This window comes from Grammomys surdaster, unplaced genomic scaffold (genome assembly GCF_004785775.1).
Source record: "Grammomys surdaster isolate TR1022 unplaced genomic scaffold, NIH_TR_1.0 126189, whole genome shotgun sequence".
Lineage (NCBI taxonomy): Eukaryota > Metazoa > Chordata > Mammalia > Rodentia > Muridae > Grammomys > Grammomys surdaster.
In genome coordinates, this window is record NW_021620995.1 from 1,149,581 (window position 1) to 1,175,436 (window position 25,856).

At 37.6% G+C, this 25,856-nt stretch overlaps 1 non-coding gene and 2 pseudogenes across 1 annotated transcript; 2 read left to right on the forward strand and 1 right to left on the reverse strand.

The window, feature by feature from the left end:
* Positions 1–4,632: 4,632 nt before the first annotated feature.
* On the forward strand, positions 4,633–5,540 carry LOC114613136 (annotated as a pseudogene).
* A 6,459-nt stretch (positions 5,541–11,999) lies between these two features.
* On the reverse strand, positions 12,000–12,071 carry Trnad-guc. Its single transcript has one exon. It is a non-coding gene; the product is annotated as a tRNA-Asp (tRNA).
* A 3,483-nt stretch (positions 12,072–15,554) lies between these two features.
* LOC114613124 lies at positions 15,555–17,908 on the forward strand (annotated as a pseudogene).
* The last annotated feature ends 7,948 nt before the right edge of the window (positions 17,909–25,856 follow it).

Sequence of the window (25,856 nt, forward strand, 5' to 3'; positions counted from 1 at the left end):
GAAAATAAATTAATGCATATGGAATATTTAGAATAAATATAAGAAAATATATACAAAATACTTAAAATATATCCTCCAAGAGAAGCTACCTAAGCAATATTGCTTTTACATTTTAAACATGGACTTTTGTAGTTCATCCTTAAAAGGTATATATAATGGTGTATGTATATTTTTAAAATAAACCACATAGCATGTAGGCAAATATAATTATAAGCCACATGTATGTGATTCACACATCACTTTTCCAATTATAATTAATGTTTATTTAGGATTCACACACCATGGAATTACTGCTTATCCTATGCTATTAGATAACATCTCATTATTAAATAATGCATGTGAATATTTGACAGCTTTGTATCCCTTTTCAACTTTTATAGTAAGAACAGTAGTCATATTGTTTATATAATGATACCTCAATATATAAATATACTGAATTTTTTAAAGACAAACTAAACAGGATTATACTGTAATCATTCTAAGAAAATGTACTCAAAGAAAGGTTAGTCTTAATTAAGTAAAGTCTCATTGACTGTGCTGTCATTGTCAAGATGAATCCCCGTAAAGTGGCTAAACAAAACAAGGCAATGCCACCAGCCAGTATATTTGGACCAGGATCAACTTGTAGAATGATAACAGATGTTGTAACCTGCCTTCTTGACTCTGAGAATTAGAATTTATTTTAACCTTTCCTATATGTCTACTATTTGATGAATCTGTGCTTTTCTTCCCTGTTACTCTTGCTTCATTCCTGATCCTAGTGCTGTGATAATATTGTATCATCACAGTTTACATTTTTGATTACTGCCACTGTAAGCTATTAGACTATTTTGAATATGTTTTATGAATATTCACATCAATAAGTAAACATATTTTCTAGTATATAACTTCTAGTCAATATATAAATTATTGATTTAATTAATACTTGAAACCTTCATAACATCACATGAATAGTTTATTCTTTAACTATTTGTATAAAAGAGACATTTAACAAAGTTTCTTCACAAATTTGTATACATTTTTTCAGTGAGTTTTATTTAGGCCCAGATCTTATTTCTGTGCATTGTTGTATTTAGAGTTTCATCAATCATAATCATAGTGATTTCCAAGGTTTCATAAAACATATATATATATATATATATATATATATATATATCCTTCCATTTTCTTAGTGCGCACATTTATAGCAGAGTTTCTTCATGTAAGAAATATAGTGCTGAGTCCAACATGGCCTTGGTAGGGGTGGAATGACAGGAATGGTTCCTACCCCTGGGCCAAAATGTGTGGACTTCCAGTAGTGCCCCTGGCAGTTGTGGACATAAGGCTTGTTTGTATAATAATGTACATATTTTCACATCTTTCCTTTAAGGAACATCTTCTCTGTTAACATTAATGGCCCAATGATAATCAGAGACATCAGGAGTCCATGAGGCAAAGATGATGCTAATGTTTCAGCAAAAAGGTAGATACTGGAACCTTCAGGACAGCCTAAAACCTGTGGAAAATAGCTCTAAAGACATACTTTTTAAAAAATACAATTTCCCAACAATATAAGGGTGCAATATGAATTGTACAAGGAGCTTCTAAAGGAAGGAACAGAGGCAGCTACACTATGAGCCAAAAGATATGACAGACAGATAAAATGCAGGCAGATCCCCGAGTTCAGTGTCAGCCTGAGACAGAGTAAATTTTGGTCCAGGTATGGTCGGAAATGTAATTCCAGGGCTGAGTCCCACCCAGCTACCTTATGGTATGTGCTTATGACTGCTGTCTATTCCTAAGAGTCTAGGCACTCAGGTCATGGAATCCTGATTTGTGGGATGGTCAAGAGTGAACCTGGAGTAAATAACTGAACTGACATGTAAATTAGAAACTGGGCTCTTGATCTGTATGACAGGAGCTCTCTGGAGATCTTTGGAGTGTAAACATAGCTCTTCAATAATTTTTCTAAAAAAGGATTTCTGATTTTGTTCTGGAAATCAATGGAGAGTGAACACAACTCTTAGAATATTTTATAGCTCCTTTAGAATCTTATCTAAAAGAGTTTCTGACCTTTGTGAATATCATAGGGTTTCTATTGCTGTGAGGAGACACTATGACCAAGGCAACTCTTATAAAAACATTTAATTGGGGCTGGCTTACAGGTTCAGAGGTTCAATACAGTATCATCAAGACAGGAGCATGCTAGCTTCCAGACAAGCATAGTAGAAGACAAACTGAGAGTTCTATCGGTTCATCTGAAGGCCACTTGGAGAAGACTGGCTCCCATGTGCCTACCCCCACAATGAAACACTTCCTCCAATAAGGCACACCTATTCCATCAATGTCAAACCTCCTAGTAGTGCCACTCCCTGAGCCAAGCAAATTCAATCCACTATCCCATTAAAGAGGATTGAACCCCCGCAAAGAAACTTTCAGGGAGTCAAGCCCCAGGCCACTCAGATAATAGGGGACAGCATGAATCCTTTTGTTCCAGTCAACGAAGAGTGTCAGTCAGCTCCCTATGTTGGGCTACCCCATGGGAGCACAGGATTGGTCCTCAGTTTCACTGCCTCAGTCATATTAACTCCTGATTCTCCCCCAGGGACAGTGCCCACAGGCATGCCCAGGAGCACGGTGGGCTTAATTTAGGCAGAAGCTCAACCTCCCTACTAGAAATACATGTAATTCCAGGAGTTAGTGATTCTCACTACACGGGAGAAAAAAAATCATGAAATCATGTTGTAGCCACCCACAAAACAGTACAGATTCATGCATGACAGAGGGTTGCGCAAATGTTGTTGTTACCATTATATTTTAGAGTTCAGTCAATACAAACTCAGGCCAGAGGAGAGGGAAGCTTTCATTCAAGAAATCAAGTGTTTTCAATGGAAGAAGTAAAGAAAAAAACAGGCCTTTAAGGAGATAATTGTAAATAGAAAAGTTATCAGTGGGTTTTTGTGTACCGGAGCAGACATCTCTTCCATAGCTGGCAAAGTTTGGCCTACAAATTGCCCTACTGCATCTACTTCCTCCACACTTTATGGTATAACATATGCCTCCAGTGTTGCTCAAGGTATGCAGGGCTGTAGCTCGCACATGGGCGTGGGTTCTATTGGCCTGAGTTGTGAATCCAGTGTCTGCCACACAAGGCAGCTGGAACTTCTGCTAGGCTCGGGGAGCAGAAGTGCGGGAATTTGACTTAGTTCACTCCTCGAAGCACCAGGCAGCAATCAGGCTATGAGAAGTCTCCGAACTCCATGGGGACCGCAGAAGGACCAAGATAGAGGGGGCATATGGGCTGGACTGACCTGCAGCCAAAAGGAAGGAGAGGGAGAGCTCCAGCAGCCCCTCCCCCCAAGTGTGGAAACTCTTGGTCACAGCAATTTTCTTGGGGTTGCATGAGTTGGCAGGGCTCTGTGGAGGGAATGCAGAAAAGTCCTCCACGGGAGATTAGACATCTCCGTATTCGTGAGATACCCAAAGGCCAGAGGGCATAGTGAATTAAGTATTCCTTCCCAGACCCTCCTCTTACTTGCAAAAGGTATTTAACCTCAGGCCCGCCCTGAGAACACAGGGTACAACTTCATCCACTTTCTGCCATGACAATAAAACTTGTAAAACAATGGACTACCTCTCATCATTGGGGCGCCCTGTGAGGAACCTTGGAGAAGGTCTTCAACTACCAAGCCTCCTTCTAATCCCTTCCCCCCCAAGGGCCTCTCTGTGTTCTAGCCACAGAGCCTACCAACTCAAGCAAGCTAGCCTAGCCAACTGTTATGTACCCAAGTGAGTTGCCTTGGCCAAGAGTCTCATCTACCCTGCAGGGTGTCTCCAGAGCTTCTTCTCCTGACCTCTTTCGGCTGCTGGCCAGTCCAGCCTGTATGGTCCTGTCTCAGTCCTTCTGTAGCCTATCAGTGGCACTTGTGAGCCCAAGGCCTGAGATCAGCCAGTCTGGCCAGCAGCCTCAGCCTGGGGGATCCTCAACCCAAGACCTCCAGATTGTATTCTCCCCATACCCAGGGTGGAGTCCTGTGGCTTCCCACAGCTGGACTCCACCCTGGTGAGCATGGAGTGAACTCAGTCAACTTCTCTTGCTTCTGCTGCCTGAGCCATGGCTCTAGACGTCTAGGGTGGCAAACACGAGGGATCCATAACTCACGCCCACGCGTGATACACAGCCCCACAGGTCACTGGTGATCTGATGGTCAGTAGTAGATGTTGAATGTTTGAAGAGGCTACTTCTAACATCAGTGAATTAACACAGCAGTAAGAGGGGGATTCTCTCTTTAAGAACACCCTGACTTACATATAAACATTAGAACTAGCCTGCACTACTTAGGATATCTTGTTTAAAGGCATATTAAATTTTTGAGTTTACTTATTTTTCGCGTCACAATCTTAATTCTATTACATAAACACTCTTTTGTGCTCATTTAAATTTAAAGAATGGCCTTCATGCTTTTCGGCCTTAATAGAAAGGAGATGGAAGGGGGGCGCAACGCGGCGCCTAGGGGAGCGCTGGCTTCAGGAAGTACTCTAGGGACTGGGGTCTGTACTCCCGCACTCCTGATCTCTGGCCGCGTCTCCCAACCCCAAAGACACATTCTTGCAGGCTTCTGAGCTTCGGTTGCTCTGTTTTCCCGTGACACGATGTTCCCCTTCTCTGGCTGCTGAAGGACTAAGCTGTTACTGTTGCTACTCCTGGCTGTGGCTGTGAGAGAATCCTGGCAGATAGAAGAAAAATCTTGTGACCTGTTTTGAGAATACTGTGGGTCAGGGCTCAGATACATACAGCTACATATTCAGAGTATGCCGGGAAGCTGGCAACCACTCCTCTGGGGCCTGCCTGGTCCTGATCAACAAAAGTAATGAGACAGAGACGGTGGTTGGGAGAATCAACGAGACTCACATCTTCAATGGAAAGGTTAGTCCACTATCACCACAGAGAGGAGCATGGCAGTACACATGATGCTGGAGAAGTAGCTGAGAGTTCCATATCCTGATCTAGGTAATTGGATCATGCTGATATATAAAGGGGGTGACGAATATGACAAGCACTGTGGCAAAGAGCAGCGTCGTGCAGTGGTGATAATCTCCTGCAATTGACACACACTAGCGGATAATTTTAACCCAGTGTCTGAGGAATGAGGCAAAGTCCACGATTGCTTCTACCTCTTTGGGATGAATAGCAGCTTAGCCTGTTCACCAGAGGTCTCGCACCTCAGTGTGGGCTCGATCTTACTTGTCATATTTGCATCATTGGTTGTTGTTTATATCATTGTGGGCTTCTTATACCAGCGACTGGTAGTGGGGGCCAAGGGAATGGAGCAGTTTCCTCATCTGGTCTTCTGGCAGGATCTTGGCAGCCTAGTAGCTGATGGTTGTGACTTTGTGTGCCGTTCCAAACCCTGAAATGTGCCTGCGGCCTATCGTGGAGTTGGGGATGACCAGCTGGGGGAAGAGTCAGAAGAAAGGGATGATCATTTGCTACCAATGTGATTGCACTTTTAATGTCTAGCCACCTCTTCAGTCCCCAAACCAAAGCATACTCAGCCAGATTTCTCAAGCTGTCTCTCCCGACTCTCACCACGCCTTTAATAGTCTTGCTTTCCAGTTGGCTTTTGATTTGACCATAACCTGCCTCCCTTTGCTCCTATTGTTTTTCCTCTGCACAAGTACAGTGGAAGGTAGACAGACACAGGGCCTGTGGGACAGATTGCTGCGCCCCAGGAAGAGCAAGGACAGCTAAATAGGCAGAAAGCCATGAGCCCTGGCTGTAAACATTTTCATAAGTTGAGACACTAGATTCTCTAATTAAAAAAGCAAAGAGTACTTACACCTTTGGTCACTTCATGCTGTTCCTGTCCCTGCAATAGTCTTGTGAGGATTTGAGTGTAACTCAGAGTTGCTCTGCAGTGCTTGCCTGGCTGTAACCTAAATACTTCTATTTGCTTTGAGCCTGGAATCAGTCACCTGATTGTCCCTTGTGTGGGATTAGGACCGGGAAAAAAATATGGAATTTCCCAACTATAGGATTCTAAGGTGCCATCAGGTTGTTTATAGGTCTTTGAGTGGCTTGATAGTTTGAATTGGGCCCTGGGCTATGGTTATAAATCCATAGGTAACCCAAATGCCTAATCAAGTAGTCCTTCTTTAAACAGAGCCTGTGTCACCCTGTGGTAGTCTTGCTGTCCAGCCTTGTTCTTCCTCGTCTGCCTCCACTAGTACTTGTAAACCTGAGTTGCACTTTTCTCATAGGTCTGTAGTTTGGCTTTTTATACTTTCCCCAATCTTAAAGGAAGGGAATGGAAGCAGAAGTGGACATGGAGGGTCTGTAGGTCTCTGCTGTGGGTGGGGACACTGCTGCACCTGTCCCTCCTGCTGGCTCAGGGAAGTGTCTGTCCCACTTATCTATGAGATAAGGTTTTTAATACTGTATCTCTTTCTCTTTAGGCCATGTGCCCAGAATCACAGGCTGATCATTCTATAATAGTGAACTCCTAGGCAACTAAATAACAGCACAGTTCATCTGAACACAGGAGATGTGGAAAAGGCAGGGCCATTTGTTACCTTTAGAAAAAATGATGTCATTCCTACTTCTCAATACCCTTGCAATGGCAGTGGAAATTTTGTTTTCTTTCTTACAGGAAAAATAATGTTATTTTTTTTAAAGCTTCTCATTTGTTGTTTGCATCCTAACCCTTGTGTTTTAAATGAAAAAATGATATACCACTTTTGTACAAAAACACAATAATTAAAAAACATAAAAAACAAAAAAAAAAAAGAAAAAAAAAGAGATGGAAGAACAATAGTTTTCTCTTGATCTTAGGAAGGATGCTTCAAACTTCTTGTATCGTGTCTGCCCTTAGAAGCTCGTATCTCATAAGTCTTTGTCCTAATTGCCAGGAAAGCGTAGGATATTTGGCCATTTCAGCCCGAGCAGTCTGAGCAAGTCATAAAAAGTAAATCACCAAGCAGCTTTACCTGCATGATGCCTGCCTCAAAATTTCTGCCCTGATGACTCTCATTTGTGAACTGTGATCGGTATATGTAAGCCAAATTAATATCTTTCTCCAAAGCAGGTTTTATTCATTGTGTTTGTCATAGAATTATAAAGTAGACTTCAAAGTGTCTCTGAACATAGTGAATATTGGTAAGTTAATAATATAAAATAAGTTAAGCCAAGCATATAGTTGACTTTTAAAAATAATAAAGCATTATGAATAGAGACTGGGTAGAATTCCCAGCCAAATGTTTCTATAGTTCACTCTATATCTTGTCCTTAAAGTATTGTAGATATTTATGAAATATTAATAGTTTTATGTTTACTTATAACAAAAGTAGTCAAAAATAAAACTTTATGTAGTTCTTTTTAATATATAGATATCTAAGCATCTACTACAAGGAAATTGATACAAAATATAAGACTTCCTCCACCCTATTAAACTTAACCTAAAGGCATAAACTCTCCTTTTAGGTAATTTTGCCTGCCAACCTCAGGCACATTCTTAGGATTTCAAATTTCTACTCAGGCCTTAATATGATGAAAATAATTGTAAAGTTGGATTTAGCATGAAGCAAATAAATCGTACAGGTTTGGGACTCTGCCTGAACCTTCTCTAAGGGATTTTAAATTATATTCCTTAAGGATTTATCTATTGGATTCTACTAAACCTAGGGTCTAGACCAAGGATATGAAGTATATGATGTTATGACTTCAGAACGAGGATAAGACTGTTAATTTATGCAATTGCCTTCAGAACCTCCCTAAATCCATATAGGTTAGGTTCATGTGGTCTGAAACATATACCAGTCATGTTTTTTCTTCATTTTTCTTAGCTCTCTCTCAAAACAGAAGAGGGAATGATCTGAATCTATACTGATCATTTACTTTTAATCTCAAAGGAGCACTGCACAGACATGCTAGCTTTTAACCCACTCCTTTGATTGCTTCCACTATTATTCTTCCTCTCTTCAGTAGAGATGATTTGTATGTCAAAGCAGGCGTTGAGGAAACATGACGAAAGTTACTTCAGACTCAGCCACAACTCCACCTCACTCAAGTTCAATCATTCCTGCCATACCAGAAATGAATGCACTCAGAACATGAGAAGCAGTGTTCATTGTTCCTCAGTATGCCCTTTGAAGTTCCCTGGAAAGGTTTTCAAAGGGATCTCCTTCTAACATCCCAAATCTGAAGAGGCGCTGAAGTCCTTCTGCATGACTGTCTTCTCTTCTTTCCTCTTGCAATCTGTCATTCAAAAGAATGTACTTGGACCACTAGTCATCACCTGGGTTTCCATCATTCTTAATGTTCCCCAGTACTTTAACCTATAGGCTTCATATCTCAATAAATAATAACTTTCAACCTCTTTTACAGTCATGTCCATAAAATGCATGCTTATGTGTGCATCAAATTGAATATTGGTGGAAAAAAGCAATCTTGTTTTTATTTTATGCTTAAACCCATATAATTTCTCTTTACGATATAACCTTTAAAAATGTTAGTTATGATCTGAAAACAAGTGTGGTTTACTGACATCTTCCACACTGAGGGTAGAATTTCTCCTACTAAAGTAAGGTGGCAAAGTTTATAATTTGGTTAATTAGAAGAAAGTGCATGATATAACATGAGACCTGCATATTATATAAGGATTTTAAGCATATTTTTATTACTTTTATTTTATTTACAATCCAGCCATTGCTCCATTCCCAGTTACCCTCCCACAGTTCCTCATCCGATTCCTTCTCCCTCTGTCTCCAAGAGGATATTCCCATACTTACCACTTCCTGGGGTCTCAAGTCTCTAAAGGTTAGGCACCACTTCTCCTACTGAGGCCAGACCAGGCAGTCATTTGCTGTATATGTGTAAGGTGCCTCATATCAGCTAATGTATGTTGCGTAGTTAGTGATTCAGTGTCTGAGAAATCTCAGGGGTCCAGGTTAGTTGAAACTGCTGGTCTTCCTATTGGGTTGCTCTCCTCCACAGCTTCTTCCAGCCTTCCCCTAATTCAACCAAAGGGTTCCCAACTTCAGTCCAATGGTTGCGTATAAGTATCTGCATCTGTCTAGGTCAGCTACTTGTTGGGTCTCTCATGGAACAACTCTGCTAGGTTCCATAGCAACAGTAATAGTGTCAGGCCTTGAAACTTCCCCTTGAGGTGGATCCCAAGTTCGGTCAGTCACTGGACCTCCTTTCCTTCAGTTTCTCCTCCATTTTTGTCTCTGTAGTTGTTTTAGACAGGAAAAATTCTGGGTCAGACATTTTGACTATGGGAATGGATGCAGACAATGAGGATTAAGCATATTTTTGAAAAAAAAAAGCAATGTTTTGAAAGAAATTAAATATTTAACTTTCACAGAAATTGGCTAATGAAAAACAATTGTGAGTCATTTTGAGACTCTTAATGTTTATCTTCAGTCAGGGGATACAGGCTTTTATGGCAAGATTCAGAGAGTAAGCATTTTGAATTTACTTTTAGTGAAATTTTGTGTAAATCTTCAGCTCTGCTTTTACATAGACAATATAAACAATAATGACTGTGGGCCTGCTCTAATATTAGCAATTTATTAAAACTGAATATAGTTTATGACCCTTGCCTCATATTAAAAGTACTTCTTGTATTTTCAAAGCACATGTTTCAGGAGAGGTTACATATTCCTACATTTGCCCATATTTATTTTTTCCCATGTGACTTCAGTCTAATAACAAAATAGTCCCTACTGTGTTTCTGTTTAATTTAGTTTGCTTTCATTGCAACCACAGTGTCTTTAATGCAACAATATTTTTTTTACTATATGTGTTATTAACTCTCTAAACAACTAACAGAGTAACTTGTTGAGTGAGGAAACCAAGTATATCAATTTATAAAATAGAGCAAACCTTCTAAATAGAACTGTACCAATGTTTCTGGTCAAGAGCCCCAGAAATATTTACAATATTCTGTGACCCTCAGTGGGTAGTTGTTTTTATTTAATTTCTTTTGTTTTTATTTTAAATTATTCAAAATGTCACCAAATTTAGTAAGAATAATAAATAAAGTGTCTACAGATCATAGAACCTACTCATGTAATGATACCATCTTGTATGGCTGTAGAGTAACACTAAAACTATAAACTGGTATAGGAAACATCTATAGATTTCATTTGTTTTTTGTAGTATAGGTTCATCTATGTACTTTTCCTCATTATAAACCTAATGTGAACCCAATGATAATCAAGATACAAGTAGTTTTATTACCACATATATCTACTATTACATCTTCGATCACTCCTGCTAATCATGTGTCATAATGATTTGATCTCTAGCTCCATTTTTAGACTTCTATTGAACCAGGAAAAGGCAGCACATACTTTTTCCAGAATGATTTCCTTGGTATGTAAAATACCCTTAAGATCCATTTTGGGCTTTTGGTAAACTAATAGCTCATTTTATGTTTTAATAAGAAATCATTTCATGTAACATTGCTTTAATCATTAGCCTGTGAAACATACTTTTATTAGTAATAGAAAGGTGATATACACCAACACATTGATTTTGATGAGTAGAAATGAAGCACATTCTGAGTTAAATGTATATGTGTAGGAGGAGCTAAGGTGGGAGGAGTAAGGAGAGGAAGTTGGGAGAGGAAGAAAAAAAAGGAAAAGGAGGAGCTAGAGAGGGCAGAAATGTAGGAGAATGGAAAACCACACAGGTATGGAGAGCACTCATGGGGAACAACTTATAAACTTATAATTAGGTTAGCTAATTGGGATACAACTCTCTTTGTATGGACATCTTGTTATTAATCATAATCAAACATATAAAGCCTTTGATTAATCTATAACAATTAGAGTCTAATTCTCTTACCGGGCCCACATGGATGGCGGAATGGTCTGGGCAATGCCCTGCCTTGCGGAGAACGTGGAAGATTGGCAGAGCCATCTCTCACGCTGGCATCTAGTGGGTGGCAGGGCTGGTGTTTCTGGCTGTTCAGTTCTACCTGCAGTGCACACATGGCCTCAGGCCGAGAAACATGGCAGCTGGGCTAGGCAGAGCTGCTGCAGCTTATATAGTCGGATGAACCAGAGGCCAGTTTTAAATAATTACCACAACATATATGTTTTTCCATTTCTGAGTGATATCATGTTTTAAAGAAAATTTCCAAATTCTTTTCATTAATGACTAAGTCAGTCCTTTGGTAATTCATATTCAATTTTTCCACAATCTAACTGGCATATATTCTCATAAACCTTTCATATTGTAGCAGTTTGAATGCGTTCACTATATCATCTTAACATTGCTTACTTTTCATGTACAAACTGATTAACAATGCTTAGTATCTTCATAGATGCATTAGGAGAGGCATATCTTGGAAGAAATTTTGGGACAAATAACTACTAGTGTTAGAAATTGAGCTACTTAGTACTGCTCAACTACTACTTAGAAAATATCAGGAAGAAAAGGCACAACTTTCTTGTAATATAACTAATACCTGGTTCCAAGAAGTTTAGCATAGAGACACATTATAATGTTTATACCTTCTAGCAACTGATTAAATGAATATCTAATAGCCATTTTTTGAAGTTTTACCTATTCTTCTTATATAATAATATGACATGATTTTAGTAATCTAAAATTACTTCCAAATCACCCAAATTCAAAACTAAGTAATAAGGAAGATGCATCCTCAGAATATCACTATAGAGGCAAAAACATATAAACAAATGAATTTTTATACTTCTTTTCAGGAAGAATTAGAAAATCTTTGTTGTTACCACTGTCCAAATTTGAATGATCTCAGAACACAACATAAACAAACATAAAATGGTTATAAGTCAAGATGGTGTCCTTTATTTTTTTTTCTTTTTCTTTTCTTTTTTGGTTTTTCAAGACAGGGTTTCTCTGTGTAGCCCTGGCTGTCCTGGAACTCACTCTGTAGACCAGGCTGGCCTCGAACTTAGAAATCCACCTGCCTCTGCCTCCCAAGTGCTGGGATTAAGGGCGTGCGCCACTGCCCTGCGATAGTAAGTACTCTCTCCCTGTCAGGGAATCGAACCCCGGTCTCCCGCATGACAGGCGGGGATACTCACCACTATACTAATGAGGACGAGCTGATGGTGTCCTTTAGAGTACTTGCTTTGTCATTTAGTAGCTGTTTAGCCATGCGTAGATTTTTTTTAAAGTTTCAGCTTTTTATTTTCATTTTTTGAATATTTTATTTATTTACATTTCAAATGTTATTCCCTTTCCTGTTTGCCCTCCTCAAAACCTCTTCCCCCTGCTTCTATGATGGTGTTCATCCACCAGCCCAACCATTCCCACCTCCCTGCCCCAACATTCCTACAAACTCTGGGGAAAGAACCATCACAGAACCAAGGACATTTCTTCTCAATGATACCAAAAAAAAGGATATCCTCTGCTACACATCCAGATGGAGCCATGGGTGCCTCCAGGTGAATTCTTTGGTTGGTGGTTTAGTCCCTGGGAGCTGTGAGGTTCTGCTTGGTTGATACTGTTGTTCTTCCTAAAAGGTTGCAAACACCTTTAGCTCCTTCAGTCCTTTCTCTAACACCTCCACTGGGGACCCATTTCGGGACCCCGTGCTCAGTCCAAAGGTTGGCTGCAAGCATCCACCTCTGTATTTGTCATGCTCTGGCTGACATTTTAATGCATTATTTGTACAACTTCGTGAGTTTTTTGTATATATTGGATATTAGCCCTATATTAGATGTAGGATTGGTAAAGATATATTTTTTGTATATATTGGATATTAGCCCTATATTAGATGTAGGATTGGTAAAGATGTTTGGTTACCATTTTGTCCTATTGGCAGTGTCCTTTGCCTTACAGAAGCTTTGCAATATTATAGGGTCACATTTGTCAGTTCTTGATCTTAGAGCATAACCCATTGGTTCTGTTCAGGAAAGTTTCCCATCTGCCCGTGTGTTCCAGGTTTCCCCCACTTTCTCTTCTACTAGATTCAGTATATCTGGTTTTATGTGGAGGTCCTAGATCCACTTGGACTTGAAATGTGTACAGGGAGATAAGAATGGATCAATTTGAGTTCTTTGACATGTTGATCACCAGTTGAACCAGCACCATCTGTTGAAAGTACTGTCTTTTTTCCTCTGGATGGTTCAAATTCCTTTGTCAAATATCAAGTGACCATAGGTGTGTGGGTTCATTTCTGGGTCTTCAGTTCTATTCCATTGATCTGTCTGCCTATTTCTGTACCAATTAATACCATGTACTTTTTATCACTATTGCTCTGTAGTACAGTTTGAGGTCAGGGATGGTGATTCCCCCAAGAAGTTCTTTTATTGTTGAGAATAGTCTTCACTGCCCTGGGTTTTTTGTTGTTGTTGTTGTTGTTTTGTTTTGTTTTGTTTTGTTTTTGTTATTCCAAATGAACTTGAGAACTGTTCTTTCTAACTCTATGAAGAATTGAGCTATAATGTTGATGGAGATTGCATTGAATCTGTAGATTGCTTTTGGCAAGATGGGTATTTTTACTATATTAATCCTGCCAACCCATGAGCATGGGAGATCTTTCCATCTTCTGAGGTCTTCTTCAATTTCTTGTTGTACAGATCTGTCAATTGCTTAGTGAGATTCACACCAAGGTATTTTTACATTATTTGTGACTATTGTGAAGGATGTCGTTTCCCTAATTTCTTTCTCATCCTGTTTATCCTGTTTATCAGTAGAGGAAGGCTACTGATATGTTTGAGTTAATATTATGTTCAGCCACTTTGTTGAAGTTGTTTATCAGCTGTAGGAAGGAATACTCTGGTGTAACATGTGGGGTCACTTAAGTATATTATCATAGCATCTGCAAATAGTAATATTTTGGCTTATTCCTTTCTAATTTGTATCCTTTGACCCACTTTTGTTTCCTAATTGCTCTGGCTAGGACTTTGAGTACATTATTGAATAAGAAGGGAGCGACTGGCAGCCTTGTCTGGTTCCTGATTTTAGTGGAATTGCTTCAAGTTTCTCTCAGTTTACTTTGATGTTTGCTACTCATTTGCTGTATATTGCTTTTACTATGCTTAGGTATGGATCTTAAATTTCTGATCTTTCCAAGACTTTTACCATGAAGGGGTGTTGAGTTTTTTCTAATGATTTTTCAGGGTCAAAATCAGTGATACTATTTTATTTAATGGACTTTTGGATATTTACTTATGGAATAACCTAAAACAAAAATGAGGTGATCAATTGAATTGAAATATATATTTCTTTGACTAGATTTTGAAATTTAAAATTGATGTATTATGAAATAATGAATAGCAGTGAACACATGTAAGGACTTATTTGCATTTTCTTCACCTTCACTGATAATTTTCACTCAGATATCAGGAGCAGGGAGAAATATAATCACTTAAACATCTACTTTTATAATTTTTTCTTCAATAATTAATCCATCTCTACCAAAAAGATTACTAAAGTAAACTAATTTTCTTTTGCTTTTGATTATTTACTTTTTTAAAATTTTTTAAAAATTTTTTTATTGGATGTTTTATTTACATTTCATATGTTGTCCCCTTACTCCATCCCCCACCCACCCAGGAGCCCCCTATCCCCTCACCCCTCCTCCTTCTTCTCTGTGGATGTAACCCCTACCTACCCCCCAACGCCCACTTCCCCACCCTCAAAATTCCCACCCCCTGGGGCATCTAGCCTTCATGAGGTCAAGGATCTCATCTTCCACCTATGCCCAGCAGGGGCCTCCACTCTTATGTATATAGCTGAAGCCCTGGATCCCTCCCTAAGTGCTCCCAGGCTGGTGGTTTAGAACCTGGGAGCTGTGACTGGTTGATATTGTTGCTCTCCTCATGGTGCAGTAAACCCTTTCAGCTCCTTCAGTCTTCACTCTAACTCCTCCATTGAGAACCCCATTATCAGTTCAATGGCTAGTTGTGAGCATCTGCCTCGGAATATGTCAGACTCTTGAAGGCCCCTGAGGAGACATCCATATCAGGCTCTTATCAGCATGCACTTCCTGACTTCCACATGATTATTTACTTTTGATATGAGCAAATAAGAACAAAAACTTAAGTGATGAAATACTGACCTGCATCAATTTTATTATTACTTATTTAATATATTTGGCAATTATGGACACAAACTATAAGATTTATACTCGAAACAATAAAGGATGTATACTGTTTCCTAAATGACCTTGTAGAGTAAAATAAGTTGAATAAATGTTTGTATATCTTATGAAACTACATTGTATGTGTGTGTTTGCATGAGTACATGTGCACATATGTAAAGGTCAAAGATTAACTAGAGCAAATAGATTCACCTTATCCACAATATGGGTACTAAGGCTAAAATTCAGGCTTAGCAGCAAGCACTTTTACTCATTTACCCATCTCACGAACCATGTTGTATATTATTATTTATTATATAGAATCAGAAAAATAACATCAACTGGCCAGGGAGGCAGCCTCAACATACACTAATGCCAGTCCTGTGAGCCAGAGAAAGGGAACTAACAGCCACAGCTCATGCTTCAAGCCAGAACATCATCCCTCATGCCTGTGGGTTGCCTTATTCCACATGTTCCTACTTCTGCAGAAGGTTTCAACACTAAACTTGCACGGTTTCTTAAAACCAAGAGTAGTGGATTTTGATGAGACATGGAACAAGTTCCTAACTACAATCAAAGCTGTTGTTATCTTGGAATATGTCAAGTGAGCAACATGGAACAACCAATACTGAGATATTCATGCTTTATGTGTGCCTATCCTGAACCACTTGGAGACAGACCTTATGAAGAAACAAAGATTATTTTGGAAAATCATGTTCAGCTTTTGTATAAGAGAATTCTGAACTCTGAACAACAAGTGCTTGTTATGTATCATAGGTACTAGGAAGAATACAGCAAGGGCACTAACTATATGGACTGCTTATATAGATATCTCAATGCCCAGTATATTAAAAAGAATAAATTTATGGAAGCTGATTTACAATATGGCTATGGTGGCGAAGATATGAATGAACAACTTATGGAAATAGGAAAGCTAGCATTGGATATGTGAAGGAAGTTAATGGTTGAACCCACTCAGAACATCCTTATCCAGATGTTGCTTTGAGAAATTAAAAATGATTGCAATGGAGAAGACCCAAACCAGAAAGTAATCCAATCCATGGGTTTATTAATTCCTTTGTTCATGTTGAACAGTATAAAAATAAATTTTCCTTAAATTATTATCAGAAAATATTTGTGTCTCCCTTTCTGACTGAAACAAAAGAACATTACAATCAAGAAGCTTCTAATTTATTACAGGAATCAAATTGTTCACAGTACATGGAAAAGGTTCTAGGCAGATTAAAAGATGAAGAAATTATACGTAGAAATATTTTCATCCAAGTTCATATACTAAAGTGACTTGAGAGTGTCAGCATAGGATAGTAGCAGACCACTTACAGTTCTTACATTCAGAGTGCCACAGCATCATTCAGCAAGATAGAAAGAATGACATGACCAATATGTATGTCTTACTCAGTGCTGTGTCCACTGGTTTTCCTCGTATGATTGAGAAGCTGCTGAAACACATCCACAATGAGGCCCTAGAGAACATATGCCAACATAATTTGTGGAATCAGTTTTAGAAGTACATGATAATTTTGTCCAAATTATCGACACTGTTTTGAATGGTGATCATCATTTTATGAGCATTTTAGATAAGGCCCCTACATCTATTGTAAATCATAGACAACCCAAGAGTATTTGCAAAGCACCTGAACTGCTTCCTAAGTACAGTGACAAGTTGCTATGACTGAGAATGAAGTGGAGGACAAACTCACCAACTTCATCACAGTCTTCAAATACATCCCTGACAACAGCGTCTTTCAGAAGTTCTATGGAAGAATGCTAGCAAAAATGTCTAATTCATAGGTTGTCTATGTCTATGGATTCTGAAGAAGTCATGGTCAATAAATTAAAGCAAGCCTTTGGTTATGAGTTTACCAGCAAGCTGCATGAGATGTACAAAGACATGAGTGTCAGCACTAATCTCAACAGTAAGTACAACAATTTCATCAGAAACCAAGACACCCTGATCGATTTGGGGATTAGTTTCCAAATATATGTCTTTCAGGCTGGTACATAGGCCCTCTCTCAGACCCCTTTATCCACATTTGTCATCCGCCATAAGTTAGAAAAAAACCTAGTTAGTTTGAATTGTTTTATAGCAGAAGTTTAGGGGACAGAAATGAGTGTGGTTACATTATCCCTGTACAGGCAAGGTTAAAATGAACTATTTGTGAAAACAATATGTAGCTATTATTACAACCTATCAAATGGCAGTTTGTCTTGCCTTTAACAACAGTGAAACTGTCAGCTACAAAGAACTTCAAGACAACACCCAGGTGAATGCAAGAGAGTTGATGAAAACAATCAAATCATTACTTGATGTGAAAATTATTAACCATGATTCAGAAACAGAAGATATCAATGCAGAATCTTCATTTTCATTAAATGTAAGCTTCAGCAGTAAGAGAACAAAATTTAACATTACTATGTCAATGCTGAAGGATATACCACAAGAACTGGAACAGACTAGAACTGCTGTAGATGAGGACTGGAAAATGTATCTTCAAGCTGCTATCATAAGCATCATGAAAGCACGCAAAGTGCATCAGCACAATGTCCTCATTCAAGAGGTAATCAGCCAGTCAACAGTCAGGTTCAATTCTAGTATCAGCATGATTAAGAAGTGCTTTGAAGTTCTGAGAGACAAGCAGTATACCTAGCACAGTCAAACATCTCAAGATGAATACAGTTATTCACCTTCTCCTGGTACAGGCGTGAGGTCATTGCCATCTACAATGGTGAGCTCCTATGGGAGAAAGCAGGTCTGTGTTTCCAGACTTTGGTCGTCTGGCAGCCCCAGTTTTCCTGCTGTTTACAACTTCACCAGTGCCACACCATGAGCATCAGAGAAAATGCCTAGAGATACTTCAAATTCATGCCATTATGACTTTATTAAAGGAGTAAATGAAGTATTGCTGAAATGTGGAGTTTGGTTAGGAACCATACTTTTTCCCCTTCGTGTTTGCAGTTGATATGTTTTTTAAAAATGTATCTTAAGGACATAAAATAAAAATTTAACTATTGTAATATGACATAAAACCTAATAATTGTATCTACATTAAGATTACCAACATGATGTAGCTTGTCAAATAAAAAATAAATAAACATTAAAAAATAATATTGTAAAAAACTAGCAAAGAATTCATTTAATCAACTTTTTCAATGTTTATATAACCTCTGTTTTCTTAAGAGAAATTTGCTGTAATGAATGTTTGCCTGAATGAAAGATACAGCAGAATAGCAATTCTTTCTTTCTCTCTGTCATTTCTGTCTCTGTCTCTGTCTCTCTCTCCCCTTCTCTCCTATAAACACATACACACACATACACACACATTCACACTCGTATCATACACCTATACCTATAACTTACTATGGTTTCAATGTAAGATACTAGACTAAATCATAGATTAGAACTAAAATAAAAAAACTTTGCATTTGCATTACCATGTAGAAAGAAATGCAGGCCCATTTTCTTCACTTGGATAAGGAGCTTATCTATTATATCATTTGCTATGAAATTTTATAGGGCTAAAAATAATCTTAATTTTTGTTTGAAGATATATTTTCATTTCACAGAATTTAAAGGATTAAACAATTTAGAATTCATAAAAGTTTCCAGTTTTTAATTGCACCGTTATTCAGTGATTTATTTAACTAATTTTTGACACTAAAAAATGCAAAGATAATGTATTGTCCTTTCATTTCCTAAAAATTAATTTATAAATTTAATTCTTAGAAATATGGAGTTGGACATATATAAACATACATTCTACTGGTTCATCTTTTGGAGGCATCTGGATAGCATGTAACACACTCATAAAACTTACCCCCTCTTAGAATAAAATTTCCATGTTATGAAAACTTGTCTCACATATAATTATGTTTTACAAATAATTAAAGTCTGCAGCAAAGCTCTAGACCCCACATCATGTGAATTCTTCTTTATAAAAATTTTGAATATTATGAAAACATGAAATATTAGATAGTCCCCTCATTTAATTCTATTTAATATTGACTATATTATTGAAAATCTGATAAATACTTATTTGTTCATCTTTTTTGTGTATCATAATTTATTATTTTTCAGAAACAAACATAAGAAATATTGTTATGTAAGAATCAGGTATAAAATTGAACACTACCAATATTGTGTCTAAAACAATTCACTATATGGTATATAAATGGATTCAGGAGATTTAACTAGACTAATGTAGATTTTATTCCCTGTCTGTGTCATTAAATTTTAATATTTCAAAACAAGTAATGATGCTGTTGAGTGAGTGAGACATTGATTCCTTCTGTAGTTCATTGTGAAGGCTTGTTAATCAAAAATTGTCAGAATTAATTGCAATGGCTATTCCTGGTTGTCAACTTGGCTATATCTGGAATGAACAACAATCCAGAATTGGAGGGCATATCTGTGATCCAGATCTTGAAGTTGGAAAACAATAGATTTTGACCTGGGTCTTGGCATGGAGATCTTGAGGCATAGCACCCTTGGAAAGCTCAGGCAATATAGTGCACACCTTTCATCCCAGGGGACTGAGATAAGAAGATCTCTGAGTTCAAGGCCAGCCTGTGAAAAAGTAAATCTCAGATTCAGATGTGATGGTACATACCTTTAATCTGGGCCACATTTTCTCCTGGAGGTGTACATAGGGACATTGGAAGAAGAAAGATTCACTCATTTTTGGCTGCTTGCACTTACTTGCCAGCATCTTTGTTGAAACCTACTTCTACAGAAGACCAGCTCAAACAATTAGCCTCTTGGGACTAAGCAACTACTAGATTCTTGGACTTCCCATGTACAGCTGCCCATTGTTGGGTTAGTTGGAGTACAGACTTTAAGTCATGACAATAAATTCTCTTAATATAGAGAGACATTTCATATGTTCTGTAACTAACATATCAGTGAAGATAGAGAGAGAGGAAGCAAGAATATCATGACATAAAAGCTATGACCAACCTTAATCTATAAAAGACAGAATTGTTAAGACCAAAATGTTTAAACATTTATGCTATGCCTCGATTAGTTACTGTCTGAGAATTATTGTGAAGAATATACTGGCTTTGAAGAACCTACTCTCTGCAGCTGAGGAAATCTTTCAAAGACCTATGGCCATTAGCCATAGCAGTCCCTGCAGCATTAACCTTCCTTCTATTGGAAAATAATAAATGACACATGAAATATTTCACCACTCCATACCTTGTTCAGTCTGTTTTCTGTTGCTACTACAAAGTACCAGAATATAAATTATATATAACAGGATATTATTTGGCTTAAGGTATTAAACGTTTGGTAGGTCCCAATAGAAGAGCTTCATTTGCTATATACCATCTTGCTGTGACATAAAATACTGGCCAAAGATCCATTGCCAGAGACTAGCTAGAGCTACAAAGTTCAGATTGGGAGATGAGAACATGGTGTCAGTTAAACTAAAGACAATGATCACCTGTTGACTTTCAAGAATGTAGCCTTGAATAGCTAAAGTCATCTTTATTTATACAATCACAACCCTGCTTGCCTGAGTAGTGACATCATTGATTATTTTTATAAAACAAATCATAATATCAGCATTGTAAAAGCTCTATCATTACAAAACAAAACCCTAAAACCAATAGTTTCCCTTCTTCTTTCTCACCTCCTGCTGGATCAATCCCCCCTAACATTATTTTCTACTACAGAGCACAATTTCACCAAGACAAAAATAAATGTCTAGCAAGGCATTTCCTATATACATAAGCATATATCCATCTGGTAGCAAATCCATTTACATAGTTATACAAGGTGGGAGACAGATTAAATATTTGTGGGTATAAATCCAGTCATCAGATAGCACCCCTCTGTCATAATGCTTTCTTAATTGCAGACAGCGATGTGTTCAATATACCAAGAAACCTTTCCTGATATGTAACTGATACCATCTATTCTAAGAACCATTTTTTTAAAATCTTTATAGATCAGACATAGCTTCACCATTTTGAGTTTCTAGCAATTAGACATAGTTTCCTCGCTTTAAGTCTCTGCTGAGCTGTTACTTAGAACAACAGCATAAGCAGGACCCAATACTCTCCACAACTGGCACAGACATACTCATTGTAGCTGTAGCTATTACTGTAGTAACATGCTTAATGCCCCAAAATACATAGGATTAATGGTCACATCTGGAGGATAAATAGAGGAAGAAAGAGGAGAGGAGGGTTTTATACTTCGAAGGAATATTGAGAAAAACACAGAATCATCCACAGTGCTTTCAGACTAGATGAACCTGGCCTTGCCAAGGACTGCCACAGTGAAATTAAATTTGCTCTGAGTATAGATATCAAAAGCAAAGCCAAGGCGAGCTTGTAGCAAACACGATCTCAGTAATAAGCATACAGGCCCCCAAATTTACGAGAGCCCATTGCCAGATTGGAAGGAGTTTCCAAGGGTCTTGCCACAGTAGAATCCCGTCAGTGAAACATTCATGAGCTCTTCCTAGGAAAGCTACATGGCCACCGCCAGTCCACAAAGATTTCTATGCCTAATTTAGGCTCAATCTCTTGGTCAGTGTCTCATAAATTGCAGTCATGGTGCTGGGTAGGGTTTATTGTCGTTTGAAAGCACAACTGAAGAGGAAACTGTTTCCAAGATGCTAAGGTCTGTAACCAATTGCTTACCATTGTCTATATTATGTGGATTTTACTAAAGGAATATGACAGAGTGTCTAGTTTGCACCAGTAGGGCACTGGCAGCAGCATAATGGAAGATTTTTTTCAAGTCCAGCTTGGTGAACAAAGGATTTATTGGTGCTACTTAAAGAAGCCTGAGTATTCAGGTAGTCCTTTCTCACAACCAAATAATCCACCTTGTTATGGGAGCTAATGCACAAATTCTGCGTTACTAGAGTGTTTGACACAATTTCAGGCATCTACTGAAAACAAATATTTTCTCCTATGGTAATTGTTTACATGTTATAACCTTTCATTAGTTGTGGCTTCTCTTCTTGCTTTCCAGACGGATTACTAAAGTCCATTATCTACTCAATACTCTTCACCTTCCTTTGGCTTTTACATACTTATAATTTTTATCTACCTATTTCATGATGTTCCCTAAACATTGGAGCAGGTAATAATTATGTCTTATTATTTTCCTATACTACAATCTGATCATTAAGCTACTATGCCATATTGTTTCCTTATTCTAAGAATTTTGACTATGAGTTTCTGAAGTACTCTCAGCTGCTATACAAAATTAGCTTTCCTCCAGGGCAGGGTTCACAAGAACAGTAATCTATTATGGTTATTTGTGTAACTACAAACACATACAAAGCATTTAGATATGTCCATAATACATTTAGCAAACAGTATCATCACAGCTATGGCCTGTGACCTCTCCAGGTGCTAATCTTTGCTACGCTTACAGTACCAAAATCAAAAAACAAAAAAACAAAACAAAAAAAAACAAAACAAAAAACCTTTTCCTTTGTGATGAACAGCTTAAATCTACTCAGAAAACAATTAGCTATACTGTAAACAATTCTACCTCTACTGTACCAAAATGACTATTTTAGGTTGACAGGTTGAGTATAGAACCTATTATGTTCCATAACAAAAATGAGTTAGTATTATTATAATTCTAGCAAGCTATATAGGGCTTTCCATCACTACAAAATCCAAATAGCTCACAGGAAGGAGGATCTCATGAAGGATCCATCTTTATTATGTCATCCTGTAACCAAAGAAAAATATCTTTAGAAATGGAGTCTTGCCATCAGGTTATGGCATGGAAATAATAGCAATGACAATAGCCCTTATGACTTATGTGGGTCTCAATTGTCTGCCTGACTAAAAGTTTGTAGAAAGGCTGTATACAATCAGCATTGGAATTTTCAATCAACTATGTTAAGGATTCTGAAGTGACTACTTTTCTGTTTTGTGTCAGGTGTTTTATGGATATTAAACTCTACCTGCTGTTCTTAAAGCACATTTATCCTTTACATTATGTGAGCTTTGACATGGTTCTACCTCAGAGTTTGAGATCAGTTCTGTTACCACTGCCAGTGTCCAAGAATGAAAGGTGTAGACTTTCACTCATCACTGATTTGCACAGAAATTCTTGTAAGATTATGGCAATGCTCTCTAGCGGTTTATGCAGGATGCATATCATAAGAATGTAGCATGGGAACATGGGCTGTTTATCTACATTATCAACCCTATGATGATTGTTCTATAACAAGATTTCAAGGAAACTCATTATATAGACTTCCATGGTGCCAGGGGCCAGAGAGCCTACATTTGAATAAAGGCATGTACATTCTGACATTGGGCTCATTGGGCTACAAAATGCCAATAGAAATTTGTGAAGGAGTCTCATTTCTGTTCAATTCTAATATATATTGACATTCATGTCTGTTAACATGACAATACAAAACACAGTATTTACCAGTTTTCTTGTTTGACATTGAACTTTCTAAAAATCCAGGCTTCTTAATATAATACAGCTATCAATATAGATTATGACATGCAAAACCTTATGAAATACCGTTTCATCTACTGCTCTTAATTCTTTCCATTGATTTTATTCCTCTTCTTTCTCAAGCCTCATGTCAATGTTGATTTTCGCCACTGTAGCAACCCATACCTAACCGCTGCCGCTACTTGGACAGTCTGTATACCAGGCATTGAAAAGGATAATTGGTGTTCTTTACAGTACTTTGTATGTGTTGATTGTTGAGTCAATTACTGCAAGAGTTTCAAAGGCTTGAAAGGATCCAAATCCCAAAAGAATTTACAGGAATCACAAATTCTTTTGTAAAATGAAAACCACCAATGTAGGGTTTAATTCTGTACTGCTCCAGGGGAAGACTTGTCCAAGAGATCTTCAGTCCAATTCACTATGGGATAAGCTGCTTTCATCTTTTCTGAAGTGGAACTAGTGTTAGATTCTACTGTTGTTTTATATAGAATAAAAAAATGATTTTCAAATGGTGCTTACTGATAGTCTAGTCATTTCCATGATTTGTGCCAGTACTCTATTATAACTATTTGCTTGAGAGTAGGGGTTGCCATAGCCCTGGTTAAAGCCTTCTGATCTGTTGGTGATTTCTAGTATGGAGGAACGTAGAACTACTGTAACACATAGATAATTATTCTATCATGCAAATATTTAGGGCTCCTCAGAGCTCTTTTGAACTCTTCTGTCAAAATCTCAAGAAACAACCCTTTTAATCAATTTATTCAAAGATATGAAAATATAAAAAACTATAGTATAACAATATACCAATAGAGTCTCAAGAACACATGCAGCTGATTTAAAGTTACAGGAATAGGTCTTTTTAGAATATTCTTTAACCATATTTAGTACCATACATGTACTGACTATATATCTCAACATGATTCCTCCTGAAAATTTTACAGATGTTCTTGGCCCTTTTACTTTCCATGTTTTCAGTCAATTCTCTAAATATATAAGACATTTAGATGTTAGCATTATACAGCTACAAAGACAGAGGGCAGGATAAGAAAGCAAATCCTTAGACCTGTATCTTCAAATATATCATCTTTCTAGGTGAATAAAGCTTCATCTTGGTATCCATTAGCTAATGGTAGCTATTCTACAAAGGGACATTTAATAATGCCTAATACAGGCTGAAAATATGCTACTAGAGGAATTAGTTGTCCTATCAGAAAAGTGGTACAGAACACCATAGCATGGTTAGGAATGGGATTTGGACATTATGTAACGCTCTCTAATCCATAGGCATTCCTCAAAATCCTTCTGGCTCCTTTGCAGGCTTCTGAGAGCCAGGTGTTTAAAAATCTTCAAATGGATAAATATTCTCCACCTTTTATTATTTCTTGATGTTTCTGAAATTTTTATTACATACTCAAGGAGTTCATACCCTATGAAATTCATAGTTCTACTAAGAGTCATCAAACTGGCATGCTTGTGTCTCCCCCAGTCAGGAATGACTGCTTTTAGAGTTTGTGTTCTCAAGTAAAGCTATCCAACAGAACTGTGCAATATTCTACTACACTTATATTATCTTGAAGGGGACCAGCCTTGATATCCATGGTTAATTACCTGTTTTCTTAATACCCCTGTGAATACCCAGATAATTGCCCAATGATTTGGACTTCAAGCACCACTTGTTATATGTCCAGCTCCATCAATAAATTCTGTCTTTTTTTTCTGTTGTAAGACAATATAGTGTCTTATAGTAACCAGTCCACTAGAGAATAATTTTCCTCATACTGTCCCAGACTCTATAGTTCTTTTTCTAAAAAATGAATGAACAATTAGGCTACAAAGTTCTGCAACTTACATGACACTCAGATTGATCTCACCCAACAATATGTTGCACTGTCACAAAAGCCAGGGCATAAAAGGCTTTATATTTTCTTATTTAATATTTTTCCAATACATAATTTTTTTATTCTTACATTTACTTTGATTTACTTTGTTAAATTTTTACTAAGACAAGGCATATATATATATATATATATATATATATATATATGTGTGTGTGTGTGTGTGTGTGTGTGTGTGTGTGTGTGTTTTCAACCCATAGATTTTTTCCTTCTATTAAATTAAAGATCCAACCTGAAAGGGTATCTTTTATTATTTGTGCCTTAGTTCCTACTCATTGTTTGGCTTTCCACGTGGATTCCAAAGATTTAGGTGGCAGGAAAGTCTCTTTAGCACTGATCTAATTTATACTCTTTTTTATGACTTGAAAGCTTTAAAGAATGGCAAGCCAACATCTCTGTCTCATCTTCCCATGTGTCCACTTAGCAAATCTGAGG